Below are 15,387 nucleotides of genomic sequence, written 5' to 3'. Positions count from 1 at the left end.
TTTCCTATTCCTTGGAGTACCCTCTGGAAGGGCAGGGGGACTTATTTTGCTCTTCAAATTGTCCTTTTAATTTTTTCTTTTCTTTTCTTTTTTCCATGTGGCCAGTTCAAAGAGAGGTGAACTGAGGTAGCTTGTCAGTTGGCAGGGTCTTTGGAAGTCCTAGAAGGAACTGAATGGAGCTCTGAGAAAGGAAGGGATTGGTCAGCTGTTCTTGTCCTGGTGTGGAAGAGCTCTTTCCTTGAATTTGTCTTGTCTCTTCCTGCTTCTGGAGACACAGAACCCTGGGGTCAAGGTCTGAGTGTGGCTCTGTAACAGTGATTCTCAGAATGTTGTCCCCAGACCAGCTGCATCAGCATCACCAAAGGACTAGTAAAAAATGCAAATTCTTAGGGCTCATTCCAGATGTACTGAATCAAAAACTCTGTGGGTGGAGCCCAGCAGGTCACGTGTTAACAAGCCTACAAGATGATGCTAAAGCAGGTTAAAGTTGGAGATCCACTGGCCTTAGAATGGTCAGCCTCCTTCTAGGCTAAGCTTTAATTGAGCTAGAGGGGCCGTGCCTATTCAGCCCAACAGAGGTTGAGGGATGGGGGTGAGAAGCTCAGCAAGTGAGAAAGTACACGAATGTGGAATGACTCTGTAGATACCCTTCTGGAACCTGCAACAGTGGTGAACATCTGGTTGAGAAATCAGGATTTTCACCCAACTTGCTTCTTGAAGACACAATTTAGACACTAGCTCTGTCTTCTAAATATATTTTTTGTCTTGGCAGGTGGGCATTCTGGGTCTCATCATTGGTTTAACCACTGCTTTGCAGACGGATCTTATAGAAGCCATTCTCCACGTGGCAGATGAGTAGTGCTGCTAGCCAAGGCAAGCCTGGGTCTAATGGTTGGGATGATCCTTGCAGCGGAGGCCATTTTTTACTTCACCTGGGTGTTTCATGCCCCCATGTTGTTACGTGTATCCCAAGAGCTCTTTGCTTTTAGTGTCTCTCGGTTTTTCCCCCCAAGTTAATCTGTTGTCATGCTTGCCAGCCCAGCCTCTTCTTTTGGTCTGATGACTGAAAGTGTAAAAATTTTGAGCTGTAAGTCAGCCCGGTGGTGAAGGGTTCTGGGCACTAGATCCATTCAGATTTCTCAGTCTTGTGACTTTCCATTCTCTAACATTTATGACAGGCTGAGAGGTCATCACAGGAAGGGTTGCATATACAAACAGCTCTTTGTTACAGATGTCAATGCAGTAAGAAGAAAGGAGTCTTCTAAAGACCTAGGTTTGAATCCAGGTTCTAGCACCTACTCGGCCAGTGGCCTTGAGCAAGTGGCTTAGTTCTAGTTTTGTCAACTTGTTGTAGGAATAAACTTCTACTTTTTAGAAAGAGCTGACATGATCAGTGCTTAATGGTAACTTTTTTAGGTATTAATAAAATGATAGATCCAAACTTTGTTCTAGTGAAAGTCTTTTCCGTTTGGCTGGGAATGAATCCAATATCTTGAAGGTGTTTTCCCACTATGGTTTTATGTTTGCAGTACCATGTTTGGGGGTTAATATTAATATTATTCTTCTGTCAATGAGCACTTACATCGACACGGTCCTGAAGGTTACTAAATATAAGGAAAAGGCCAGAATAAAATGTAACATTTACTGTAAGTAGCTGACTAGATAAAAGGCTGGATCATTGAGCCAAAGTTTTAACTATTTTTAATCACGCTTTGAAAGAGAAGGAGAGCTTCTGCTTCATTTCACTCTGATGTTAGGTTCACTAGGGAGGCAGTGCCTTACCAAAGGTAAGTGTGGTTCAAGAGCCTCACTTTCGGCACCTGCCAGCTGTACGGCCTCGGGCAAGTTGCTTAACATTTGAGACATATTTTCATCATCTATAAAAATAGACTAATACCTAGTTCAGCACTTGTGTAAGGTTAGAGATTCAGGTGACCCCAATTATCCGCCTTCATGGAGGAGAGCAATAGATAATCTTAAGAGAATGAATTTCTTCTTGGCTTTGGAGGCATCAAAGGGTTTCTCTTGCTTACAGATTTATCTTCCTACTTCTTTGCTCATGCCAAAATGAAAAATCCCTTACACCATGGGACTTATCCTCTTGTATGGTGGGAATACAGCCAAGTGGCAGGAGTTTTGCCAAGGAGATGTGCAAGCCTTTTGCAGATAATTGAGAGTTGGCTGTCAAAAGCTTTTCAGTTCATAAGTCACAGGCTACTGGAAACACCTTCAGTGCTCATTTATGTGCCAACTAGAGTCTCTCGGTGTGCCAGATGGAGGGTGAGCAGAACAGAGAAAATGAGTGGAAGTACGTCTGTGCTCAGGGAACAGAGCAGACCTGGTGGGTGAGAGCGGACACACTTTCCTGTTGAAGGTGGCTGATCCTCACGAAGCAACACAAATGATCGTTCCAGAGACACCTTGAGAAAAACACAAGGGTCACTGAACCCCAATTTTCTCGTCTGCAAAACAGTGATATGGCATACGTGCTTAACATTCGTGTCCCAAGGATGCAGTGAGATAGCTGCATGAAGCCAGCTCCTGACAGATCACTGTATAAAGGAGTTTCTCTAAGTCCTTATTGGCCTTGAGTACTTGTCATGATTCGATGTTTCTCCTTCTTTCCCAGAAAAACAACATTTTTTTAATTCGTGAAGCATAAAAATAGATTATTTCCTCCTGACATGTCAGACTGTGGCCAAAAAAGAAAATGTCTTCATTTCTGGAGGCAAGCTAGCTAATTCTTTTTGTTTCTCGTGCTGCAGAATACAACTCCAGCCTGGTGCAGGTAAGGGAGGTGTTGCGGGGGTCTGAGTTCACACACGAACTCTCAAAAACTCCCAAGATTCTCAGGGTCTCATTCTGCCCCAGTGTTGGAGGAAAAAGACTGTAGGACCTCCGTGAGCATCCTCACACCTGCTTGGTCTCATTCTGCCCCAGTGTTGGAGGAAAAAGACTGTAGGACCTCCGTGAGCATCCTCACACCTGCTTTTTTTTTTTAAATTTTTTATTTTTTATAAACATATATTTTTATCCCCAGGGGTACAGGTCTGTTCACACCTGCTTTTTGTCTCAAGTTCTCTATTACCTTGTCTCATTTTCTAAGAATCCTGTTTAGAGTAACTTGCATTTGTATTCTCTCTCTCTCTCTTTTTTTTTCCTTAGGATATGGTAAATCAATGTTTCCCTTGATGGTTATTTTATCAATCCCTGTATTTCAGTGAGTCCCATATTAACCTGTTTATTCATTCCTTTTGTTCTAATATGCAAAACAGAGACCTAGGGACAAGGCAGCAAGATGATGCAAGCTTTCAAGTTCAACAGGCCTAGATTCCATAGACTCAGCAGAGTCTGTTGAAGGCAGCCATATGGCTTCAGACAAATCACTTAACCTCTCTGGCCTTCAATTTCTTTACCTATGGAAGGAAGACAATGATGCGTATTTCATAGGATTATTGTGTAAGTTAGAGATACTATCTTAAGGGGCTTTGCAGAGGTAAGCAATAAACCAAGTAGAACTATGATTGATTCCTAACACTAGGAATTATAACAGTTATCTGAAAATTTAATAATGTTACCCTCTTCACAATTACGTGTTCAGGCACTGCTGTTCTCTTTTTGTAGACGAGGGAATGAGACTGGAAGCTAAATGAAATGCTCGAAGGTATGCGACTAGGAAACAGAAGAACCAGGATTCAACCCAGAGTTTTGACTCTAAATTCAGGGAAATTCAGCCCATCTCTTACTCCACACCAACTCTTATTATGAAAATTTAATTCTTTGCGGATTCATGGAATGCCAAAGACACACACTTTGCCTGTTCCTCTTTAGTTATTTATTTTTTAAAAAAATTTTATTTATTTACAGAGAGAGACACAGCAGGAGAAGGAATACAAGCAGGGGAAGTGGGAAAGGGAGAAACAGGGTTCCTGCAGAGCAGGGAGCCAGATGTGGGGCTCAATCCCAGGACCCTGGGATCATGACCTGACCCAAAGGCAAACAGTTAACAATTAAGCCACCCAGGTGACCCTGCCTGTTCCTCTTTAAAGTACTATTTAAAATACTGATTACCTTCTGCCTCACAGTATGATTACTTATACATACATAATAGTTTTCCTATTAACCTATGCAACACACACACACACACACACACACACACACAGAAAAAAAAATATATATATATATAAAATGGCTCGAGCAGAAGCTGACTCTGGGCATTTTCATATTCTCTAGCACAGAGCCTTGGAGCCAGTGAGTACTCAACATATGTTCACTGAATACATATAGAGCCAAGAGATACAAGTTTATATCCAGTTTTGCCTAACGGTTACACTAGCATGCTACTCCATTTTTCTTTTGTGTCTCCCAGACTCATGTTTTTTTTGTTGTTGTTGTTTTGGTTTTTTTTTTAAAGATTTTATTTATTTATCCAACAGACAGAGATCACAGGCAGAGAGGCAGGCAGAGAGAGAGGAAGGGAAGCAGGCTCCCTGCTGAGCAGAGAGCCTGATGCGGGCCTCGATCCCAGGACCCTGAGATCATGACCTGAGCAGAAGGCAGCAGCTTAACCCACTAAGCCACCCAGGCGCCCACCCAGACTCATGTTTTAAAAATTGTTTTTTACACCTGTCTGTATTTCCAAAATGCTTGAGGTGGTGCATTGCTCGAATTAATCTGTACCTGATTTCACCGAGTCACTTGGAGAGATCAACAAGTTCACACACTGATGTGAATAAAGTAGAGGGAGGGCATAGACATTTTATAATTTGTCAAGAGACAAGCACTGACATATCAAAAATTTTGTATGCAAATGAAATGTCTTTTAAATAAATCAATTAACAAAAGTATATGTTGCAATCATTTCCAAGCAATGTTCTTTAAAAAAAAAATTAGTGTAGTTGAGGGACTTACTAGATAAAATCTAAAAGCATTCATCTGCTTGGTTAAGTCATCCAGTGAGCTCCTCATCCCACCCCATTCTGCCCACAAGCAACTCTGTTCTTAGTAAACGCTTTACATTTTCACTGATTCTGCATATACAACTAGGGGGTTGTTGCTGGTCCATTTGGCTATACAGACTTGCCCCCTATGAGAGGCGTTAGTCTCAGAAATCACTTAGAGACACCCAGGAGAATAACACCAGTCACATGTACTCAACACAGCCAACCATCCAGTATGTCATGAGGAAAAATTCACATTGACCTCTGAGTCCTAGTGGATGTGTTTTCAGAACTAACCAACCCAAGTAATAAATTAGGGACTCAGATGAGTTTCCATGGAAGTAGGCAGAAGTGGTAGTAAGAGTCATGCGCTTGGGACTCAAGAATCATCTCTTTCTTCTTCCAGTTTGGCCGCTGCTTTCTGGTTGGCACTGTTGTACAAGTTTACTAACCTCTTTGTGCCTAGGCTTGTTCATTTAGAATAGTGCTTCCCAACTGGGCACCATTTTTCCCTCAAAGGGCACACAGCAATGTCTGGAGACATTTTTGGTAGGGAAAGTGACGCTAATGGCAACTAGCAGGTTGAGGTCAGGGATGCTACTAAACACCCTACATTGCACTGGATGGCCCCCCACCACAAAGCATTATCAAGCTCCAAACATCAAGAATGCTGAGGTTAAGAAACTGATTTAGAAGGACCATGGTAATTTCCCAAACCTACCCCCTCCATGGAATGGTAGACGATTTTACTTTTGAAACATACTTTGAGATCCTTGAATAAAAGTTGCTGTGTAAGTTTTTTGTGTTTTTGTTTTGTGTGTGTGTGTGTGTGTGTGTTTTAGATCGTGTTGCTACAAGTCCCTAGGCTTCAGTGAAGCTTGCTGACAGGCTCTGACTCAGCTCCTTCCCACATTTAAAGGGTTATCTTTGCTCTCATTGGAATTAGACATTTTTAAATCTTGTTTTTCTCCCTAAAATATTTTTATTTTAAAATGTTGGTCTTAAACCACCTCGTTATCTAAGTCATTTCTGGTGTAGTTAGCAGGTTTCTTAAAAAGAACTTTTCAAACTGGTCTTAGTTTGAGAGCTAAAGGATACTTATTTTCCTGAAGTCAAGGAACAAGGTGAGATTTTAACAATAATCCCATTGCTGGCTGACCAATAGCTCACCCACAAGTATGAAAGAGTTATCTTAGTAAGAGCAAGCTGAGTCTTCCATTGGTTCTTCTCTTCCTTTTGCTCCTGGAAAATTCTCTTCAGCGGCCCCTTGGAATTCACACAGAGAATTACAAGGGGAAAAAACAATTTCCAAAGTAGACACTCACAAAAAATTGTATTTGTTTTTTCTGGAACCATCTAGGAAAAAAACCAAAAAAACACATAGACAAGACAATTTTAAACCAAGTCTGCTTCTGATTTAAGTCATTTCCTTTCTGCTAGCCTGTCAAAACTCAACTGCATCATATCATGTAGGTCTAAAAACCAGATTGGTGCATGAGATATTTGCGGAACTCCTTTGACTTTAGCAGACTCTAGAAAATCTCATGTCAGAAATCTGGGAGGTCAGGGGAATGGAGAAAAAGAGTTTATTTTCATGGAAGTTTGTTGTATACCCAGGGTGCTGGGAACATTTTCCCTATGAAAAGATGATTTAACGAAGGCCAAAGAATGGGAGGGGAAATTAAGCCACTGAGGACTGGGCAAAAAAAATAGAATTTCTACATAAGAAAATATCTTTTGGCATAGACACCTCAACCTCATTATCTAAGGAAGAGCTTTTTACTAGCCCTATTAATAATAGTTCATTTTTGTTCAATGAATTCCTTTAGTAGATAACAAGAGTCATAAATACAATAGCTGGAGGGTACCACTGGAAACCATTGAGGGCAGGTTGAAGGAGGCAGCTCTGAGAAGCAAGGGCTGGAGAAATCTGGTTGTTGTGAAGACAGGACTGGTCTCAGCCTTACCTTTCAAGTCCCTGGAAGAGACAGTTCTCTCCTTTTCTTCCTTCCACTGCCTTGAAGGGGATTATGGGAATACAATTGGCTCATGGTGATGACATTAGTATTACGAATAATGCTTGGGGGCTAGAAAGAGGGTGCTAAGAACTGACTGTTGGATTCCCAGAACATTTGCACAATGATGTCTGGGATGCCAGGTCAGCAGAGTGACTGTCAGAGGAAATGCAGGCGGCAGAGCCCTATTGGAAGAAGACTAGATATTTAAATAGAATTTTGCAATAGCTCCTCTGTTTTGTTTGCATTGTGGCATGGTGGTATTTACCTTGCCATAATTTTGTTATTCTTTATTCGTAGGATTATGTAGCTTAAAAAAAATATTCTTTTGCTGCTACTTAAGTGTGAGCTCTCTCCTGGCTTGGTAAGATTCCTATAAGCAGGCATGGGATTGGCAGAAATCCGTGATTTATCAAGAAACCAGCAGTCATGTCTACATGCTTGGGTAGGTTTTTCTCTTCCATATGGACTGGAATTAAATTAAAGAAGAAAGTCGGTCAATCTGATTGATAGAACAGTGAGTAGGAATGAGATTTCTCTTGCAGGCTGGAGGTGGCAAGTGGGGAGATTTAAATCTTGTAGAAAACCAAAGAGATGTGGATCAGGAATATTGGTTGTATCTACAGTGAGGAAAGAAAGCCTGCTAATGCTGGCATTATTATTTTTTTAAATGGTGTTTAAAAATAAAATTGCTACTACTAAATTAGGATGCAATGTGACATAGAGCAGGGTCAGCAAATGTTATCTCACTTAATGAGCCAGATAGTAAATATTTGAGGCTGTGGGCTGTGTGGTCTCTGCCATTGTAGTGGGGATGCCACACAGTAGTAAGGAGACTAATGGGCGTGGCCGTGTTCCTGTAAAGTTTCATTTATGGAAGCTGGTGATTTTCACATATCACAAAATAATATTCTTCTTTGGGTTTTTTGCAACCATTTAAAGGTATAAAAACCATCTTAGTTTGCGGACTGTGAGGTGACACAGCAGACTTAGCAAGTGGTCTGTAGTCTGCAGAGTCCTGGTTTAGAGGAAAGCACGGTGACTTTGAAATAAGATAGACTCAAGTTAAACATACAGCACCCTAATTAACAAGCTGCTTGATTTGGCCAAGGACAGATCACTTTTATTTCTTTTCTTTTTTGATGTGTGTGTGTTTTTTTTTTAAAGATTTTATTTATTTGTCAGAAAGAGAGAGGGAGAGAGAGCACCAGAAGGAGGAACAGCAGGCAGAGGGAGAAACAGGGTCCCCACAGAGCAAGGAGCCCCTGTGGAACTTGATCCCAGGACCCTGGGATCATGACCTGAGCCGAAGGCAGATGCTTAACATACTGAGCCACCCAGGTGTTCCTACAAATCACTTTTCTAATCTTCCGTTTCTTTCTATGAAAAATGGGGAATAGTAAAATCCTCCATTCATGGTTATTATGTGGATTAATAAAGATAACATAAGTAAAATACCTAGTATTCTGTCAGCTCTCCCTTACCACTTGGTAACAATTTAGTAAAAACTATTATTGTGAACTTCATGTACCAAATTCTCACACACATTTGAAATGGGAAAGTACCGTTGTACATTTCTTTGAATGGTAGCATAACATCAGATTTTCTCAGGTCAGTCACTTTAGTTTTATTCCACAAGGATTTTCATCTGAGTGCATTTCTGTGGTCTCCTGCCAGAGTCTACAGATTCAGAATTAGTATGTATGAAGCGGATCTATATATCTTTTCCCACACGAACAGATAAATTAGCATTCAAAGCATGTTTTTTTCTGAACCTTCCGACATTGCTCCAGAGAGAAGTCTGTCAGGTTCAAACTGCAGATCAAACCTGCGAGTTGCTGTCTTCCTGGTTTGTCCTTCTCATCAGACTTGGCAGGACAAGAATCTTCAGTTTCATATTAGGGCCTTAGTTCTGTGACAGAGCAAGAGAGAACCAGGAGGCAACTGTTTTGCCTGGCTTTGGCTAGATGACGTCAACGAGCACTTGGAGGAAACATTATTCAGAATAAGTCTTCGTATCTAATTCTTCAGGTACAAGCATGTCTCTAAACCCATAATCTGTGAAAATAGCTTCTTGAGAGAGTTTCCAGTCTCAAAATCTATGTTCAGCTGAACTCACTCAGACTTTCCATTCTAGGGAAATGTGTTTCTCCATCTCACTTTTGACAGCACCAAACCGACTTTTGAAGGGAAGCCTGATCTAGGGAACCAGGACGAGAGTGAGGCAAGAGAGGGCCCGCCCTGAGTGCAAGATTCAGTAATCAAGGTAAATAATGTTTAAAAAAATTTTTTTTAAATCCATAATGAACAAAATTAAAAAAAAAAAAAAGTAGGATCTATAACAGTGCTGGCCAGACCACGTTGGAACTTAAGACAAAAGCAAAAATCTGTCCTGCCAATCCAGACAGACCTTATTTACACTCCTTTATAACATTTTTTCCCCTTGAAAGCTGGACCTAAAGTGATCACTGATTTAGAAATAAAGTTGATTCTGTTGGACTGTTTTTCCCTCTTCATTGCTTACTCTTTCCTTCCACATTCTCTCCTTTGACTATTGCTTTCTCTCCTCTTGATCATTTCCTCATATTTCTTCTCGCTGCTTCTTCACATCAGCTATGACCTATCTACTTTCCCTCAGATTTTGCAAGAAAAATGGTCAAAGAGCTCTTTCATTTATAGTAACTGAGTGACTTCCTATAAGTCAATACTAACTCTAAGGCTGAAAAGCCTTTCGTTGATGGCGGTTTATGTCCTTTTGGCCTGAAGCCAAAATGGTGACCTCTTTAACGATTCTCATGATTCCCTGGGGTAGGGAAGTCTCCAATCCGGGAAACATTCTGCTATGTGAAAACTGATAAACCACAATACGGTCCAGGGATTTCCCTTTATTCTGTCAGTGGCAATCTTAGAGTAAGTGTTTGTGAAAGTAGTGTAGGGATCACTCCTCTATGATTCCTGACAGATACCAGCACATTTTTTTAGATGGGTGGGTTTGAAAACCAAATGTTTGAAGTAAGCACCATTGGGATGCGCAGGACGATTAATGTGGCAGCATCTGGCATTTATAATCTGAACAAAAGCTCCTTCCCTCTTTCTTAATGTTTATCCCAGATGGGAGCATGGCTCAGTACCAAGAAAGTATCCAGTTTTTCTTCCCAGGAAAGCTAAGCCAGAAGCACAGAATGCCACGGGGAAGTGGCCATGGGAACAGGGGTCAGACTTTTCATATATTCCATGCAGTAGCTAGAGCATGGTAGGGACATAACCTCGGAGGAACAATCTTAAATGCAAACAATTACGTGAACACTGATTAAATCCAGCCCTGAGATTCTATAGCAGACAATCGGGCAGAATTGTGATTTGGGAGTATTTTTACAATTATACAGTGTTTAAAAATATATTTGGCTCCTCCGTTGCCCAAGAGTTATATATTCTATGTGTTTTGGTTCCTTTGGTCCGGAAGTTTAAATTCTAAAACAGTAAAATAAACACGTCCCATGTTTATTCACACACCAAGTGCTTTCTGTGGTTGGTTTGAAGTTTTGATTCTGGTTTTCTGTATTTATTTATTTTTCTTTCAAGAAACAATGTGAATATCCTCTGCTAGGTTAGGTTGGGAGCTGCAGGAGGCGACTCTTTCCAGATGATGGGAGAAGCTGAATTTAGTTCCTCCGGGCTTGGAACGCTTCCCGCATTTAGTAGCATTAGAGATGAGCTTGAAAAAGACAAAAAGACAGAGAGAGAGAGAGAGAAGAGAGGGCGGGAGTTCTCTGAAGGGAAGAGGGGAAGGCTTTTTTGGTCAGATGAGAACCAGTGACTTTCTGAGGTAAATCAAAGGGCAGTATAGAGATGTGTCTTTAAACACCGCATACCTCCGAATCACCCAGAGAACTGGTGAAAATGGGAGTCACTGGACCTCACCCTCACAGCCTGATTCAGCAGGTCCAGATGAGGCTTGAGCAATGGTGCTTTTTTTTTTTTTTTTTTTTTTCCCCCAGTAGGCTCCATGCCTATTGTGGGACTTGAACTCAAGACACCAAGGTCAAGAGTCACTAGTTCTACCAACTGAGCCAGCCAGGCTCCCCAAGCACTGGAGTTTTTAACAAGGTCCCAGGTATTGCTGATGTTGCTGGTCCAGAGACCACACTTTGAGAACTACAAGTTTTGAGGAAGAGTTTCTTATTTTTACTCCTTTGGGAGTCCAAAGAATGCTCTTAGACTCCTCCTGGAAAACTACACAAGCAAAAATGTGAAATTTGGGGGCTGTCTGTATGGCTTAATCAGTTAAATGGCTACTTTGGCTCAGATCATGATCCCAAGGTCCTGGGCTGAGTCCACATGGGGGTCCCTGTTGAGCAAGGAGTCTGCTTCTCCCTCTCCTGCCACACCCCTGCTTGTGCTCTCTCTGGCTTTCTCTCTCTCAAATAAATAAATAAAATCTTTAAAAATCTTGGATCTACTTTCAGGGTTCTAGTGACCCAGATTAATCCAGACCTTCTGTGTTGTTCAACACATGAACAGATGGTGCATACCATCCCCAAATCTGATTCTTTAGTTAGGGATTTTATTCTTTCATTCCACCAAACCTTGTAGGATATCATGTGATGCCAACTTCAGGGATGCCTTAATTAAAGCACCTGGATTTTACTAACATTCTTGAAGATGGAAAAGCTTCTGTAGACAAAATAAATCATTTAACAAATAGCTTCAAATAGCTAAAACTCTGTGTAAATATTTTTGCAGTTTATTCTGGTGCACCATAAGTAGTCAGTTCATTTTTAAATAAGACAAGTAAAACCATAACCCTTCTTTAAAAGATGGTTGACCTTGAATTAAAATATGAAGGAAAGCAGGATGCCTGGGTGACTCAGTCAGTGAAGCCTGTGGGTCTTGATCTCGGAGTTGTGAGTTCAAGCCCAGCTTGCAGTTCAAGCCATGTTGGGCTACACGTGGAGCGTACTTAAAAAAAAAAAAAAAAAAAATAGGTGTGGAGCCTACTTAAAAAGCATTGATGAAGGAAATTTACAGCATTCATAAAATATGTTGCATACATACATTTTTAGTGTTTTGTGCAATTTTTAAGCACTTGTTTGTTAAGAAAGGGAGATCTCCACCAAATAAAAAGAAGAGCAAATCAATTCTCTTGGAATTTTGTCAATCACAGGCTGCTGTAAAAGGAGAGAGAACACATTAAATTGCAAAAGATGTGTGGTTTTGGTCAGAAGACTTAATCTTGAATCTGGGTCCTGACATTTTCCAGCTGTGTAGCCCTGCAAAAACTATTACCCTCTATCTATCTTACAGGTAATTGTGAAGATGAGAGATGCATGTTAACTTGCTTCGCATATAGGAGTCACTCAGTAAATAACCTACTGCATAACTTCCTGCGGCTCAGGACTATCCCCTTTGATCCTTTCAGGGTTTTTTTTTTTCTCCCCAAACTTGGATGATTTCCTCACTTGCATGTGTTCATCAGAATTTTGCTACATTCTCAAAGAGGACTCCCTGCTGATCTCTGGAGTTATCTCTCCAAGCAGCTGCTTTCTTTCTGGTACTCAGTGCTGTGACCTCTAGTCACGTTGGTTCCACATCACCACTGGGAGTCTCCCAGGCTCTGTGTGAGATCCCCTTCTGTTCCTTGCACTGGAAACTCTCTCAAAGCGGTAAGCCCGGCCATTTGTTGGGTCCACTTTGTTTCCTGTCTCTCAGGAACCGTTATCCTCCAATGCCTGATGTTCATTGGTTTGAAACCGTTGTTTTATGTTTTGTACAGTTTTTTGGGTTTTGTTGTTTTAAGTAGTAGAATAAATCTGGTCCCTGTTACTCTATTTCGGCTGAAGTGAAGAGTCATGATTTTTTCACTTTTTTTTTCTTTTTTATTGTGAAATCTATCCCATATACGTAAGAGCATTTAAAATATATATGTATGTTTTTAATAATAAAACAACCACCCTTTTATACATCAACTAAGTTGTAAGTGAGAACATGGAGAGTTTATTAGAATTTCCCTTTATACCTCTCCCCAATTCCATCCTCTTCTTTTCTCTCCAGAAAAAAATAATTCCCCTGGATTTTACCATTCAGTTTATGTCTTCGTATTTTTGCCACATGTTTGCATGTTTAAAGAATGTATTTTTTAGGTTTGCTTGGCTTTGCCTTTCCTATAAATACAACCATGGGTTATGTGTACTTTTATGACTTGCTTTTTTTATTCTATGTTGTGTGTGTGTGATATTCATCCATGTAGATGTCGTTCCTTCCTCTTCATTGCTGGTTAGTATCTGCATTTTATTTATCCATTCTGCTGCTGATAGGTTTTCAGGTTGTTTTGAGTTTAGGGCTATTGTGAACAATCCTGCTTTGCTTGTCCTTACACTTGTCCCAGCGGCTCATATGCATGAACTGTGATCTATACGTTGGGGTGAAATTACTGACATTGTAGTGTGTGTATAAGTTTGTATTTACTAGCGATGAAAAGTTAGTTTACAAAACAGTCATACCCATTTCTACCCCCAAAGTGCATGAGAATCCCTACTGATTCGCTTCTTCTTCTGCATTTGGTTCTGCCAGATTTTTAAAATTATGCAGACTCGAAGGGTATGTAATGGTGTCTCATGGTTTTCATTGGCATTTCCCTAATTATTAATAAAGTTGAGTATTTTCAATACGTTTGTCATTGGAGTTTGTTCTTTAATGACACACATATAACGTATCTTTTGCCAAATGTTATCTTTTTTCTTTTATTTATAAACTCAGTAGCGTTCATTATATATTCTTACCCTCCCTCCAGTGGCAGCAGACCCATAATTTATACCAGTACACCAATCTGAGCCCAAGAGGTTTTCCTAGCTTTTTCTCAGGAGCAGAGCTTTTATTTCTACCCTTCCTTCCAGAGGTGGATCTTTCACAAGGGTTTACTTCCCCTACGCAAGTGGTATAGAGCTTGTGCTTCATAGGAAAGAAGGGTCTGGGGAAGCCTTTTCCTCTACCTTCAGCCCATTACCACTGCAGACTTGTTTTACCAAGACTCTGTTGACTCTTCTGCCCTGTGCCCCATCTCTCCTGTGAACACCAAGAGGAAGCCTGCACGAAGGACCTTGAAAGTGAGTGTAGATTCTCTTTGTGTCTGGGCGCCCAATTATTCTCAGCTGCTACACTAGCCTTCAAGAATTTGTCAGTCTGGGATGCCTGGGTGGCTCAGTCAGTTAAACGTCATGATCCCAGCGTCGTGGGATCAAGCCCCGTGTCAGGTTCTGCTCCTCAGGGAGTCTGCTTCTCTCCTTCTCCCTCTCTCCCTGTCCCTCCCGTTATTGTGCTCTCACTCTCTCTCAAATAAATAAATAAAATCTTAAACAAAAGATTCTGTTACTCTCAGCCACTTTCTTCTTATTCACCTTTACGGCAGTCAGTTCTGCATATGTCCTCTCAAAAGCAAAACCATTCTGCTTCCCTGTAGAGGGGATTGTCACTTTTTAGAATTCAGTTTACTTGGTGGTCTTGTGACCTCACCTCTCTGATGAGAACTTTAAGAGAAATTCTAATTTTATTAATTACCTAATTTTCTTTTTCCTGTTAGAATGGGGCATCTGTCTCTAGCAGCTTTTTACATCCAACGCAGAAGCATCACACCCTCCTGTTTCTTTAAACCGATGAAACACGGTCATTTTATAATCTAGGTCTGATAACGTGATAGTCAAGTTTCCAACAGCAGCATAAATCCTTCACTAGGAAACACACACACACACTTTTTTTTTTTTTTAAACAGGGAATTGGCTCATGCTGGTTGGAGAGCTGATTGAATAGTCTCTGCAAAGCTGTTCTCTGCTTCTGAATCTGGAGAAGTCTACCGGGCAGCAAAGGAAGATCGCAAGCAGGCTGGAGCTCACCAGCAGGAAATGGACTTCCATGAGGTGGACTGAAACACGTGTACATTCTTGCTGTCTCTGCTCTTGGTGACAAGCGTATTTTACAGAAGCAGGGTTTTTTTGTTTGTTTGTTTGTTTTGTTTTTGTTTTTGTTTTTTGGATTTTGTTTTTTGTCACAGAACTATGTACACATGCTTTTCCCAGGAGTCAGAGAAACAACTGAAAGATGGGAAGGAAGACAAGAGCCATTGCAGGTCCAGTTAATGCTTCACCTCAAGAGGTGAGTCGGCAAAGCAACATTGCATACACACAGCAGTATGGGTTGCTGTTTGCCTCTGGCTTTCCAAACCCCAAGGACTTCCCTTGTCAGGCTACAGGAAACATTAACCGGAAACATTCAAGAAAGGGAATTCTGGGGGCGCCTGGGTGGCTCAGTGGGTTAAGCCGCTGCCTTCGGCTCAGGTCATGATCTCAGGGTCCTGGGATCGAGTCCCGCATCGGGCTCTCTGCTCAGCAGGGAGCCTGCTTCCTCCTCTCTCTCGCTCTGCCTGCCTCTCTGCCTACTTG

The sequence above is a fragment of the Mustela nigripes genome, chromosome 1 (genome assembly GCF_022355385.1).
Source record: "Mustela nigripes isolate SB6536 chromosome 1, MUSNIG.SB6536, whole genome shotgun sequence".
NCBI classification, from domain to species: Eukaryota; Metazoa; Chordata; class Mammalia; order Carnivora; family Mustelidae; genus Mustela; species Mustela nigripes.
Note: the sequence above shows the minus strand (reverse complement) of the source record.